This window comes from Sus scrofa, chromosome 14 (genome assembly GCF_000003025.6).
Source record: "Sus scrofa isolate TJ Tabasco breed Duroc chromosome 14, Sscrofa11.1, whole genome shotgun sequence".
In the NCBI taxonomy this organism is placed as follows: Eukaryota; Metazoa; Chordata; class Mammalia; order Artiodactyla; family Suidae; genus Sus; species Sus scrofa.
The window spans coordinates 100,954,782-100,955,491 of record NC_010456.5 but is presented as its reverse complement, the minus strand read 5'-3'; positions in this window follow the sequence as shown (position 1 = coordinate 100,955,491).

The window sequence follows — 710 nt, the reverse complement described above, 5'->3', positions numbered from 1 at the left end:
TAATAGTTTTTATATTGCTTCCAGGTTGACATGATAATATTTGGGAAATAATGGGTTAAATAAAATATATCATTAAAATTAAATGTAGAAAAGGAGGTAGTCCAGTAGTCACTAAGTAGCCAGGACTGAAAGTAGCAAAGAAAGAATAGTTTAAATTCCCCATTTAGCTTTCTTACAATAAAGTGCCTTTGAAGTTCCAGTGCCTGATATATAATCCTGTCATAGTAAATCTTCACATAATATATAATTAGGTGTTGTTTGAGACGGGTGTTTTTTGGGAGTAACAGCCTATGGAGGGAATTATTTAACTGCTAAAAGGGCTTTAAAAAGGAAATAACAGAGTTCCCGTTGTGGCTCAGTGGTAATGAACTTGACCAGTATCCATGAGGATGTGGTTCCATCCCTGGTCCCGCTCAGTGGGTTAAGGATCCAGCATTGCCATGAGCTGTGGTGTAGGTTGAAGATGAGGCTCAGATCTTGCATTGCTTTGGCTGTGGTGCAGGCCAGCAAATGTAGCTCCAATTCAACCCCTAGCCTGGGAACTTCCATATGCTGAGAGTGTCGCCTTAAAGAGACCAAAAAGGAAATACCTCCTGAGAGACCAAAGAAAGTATTAAAGATTTATAAACAGGTTACATTTAGCAATTGTTAGAAAAAAGGAAAACCAAAACAAAAAGCAAGGTCCCACCAAAAAGAAGATAACCAGAAAA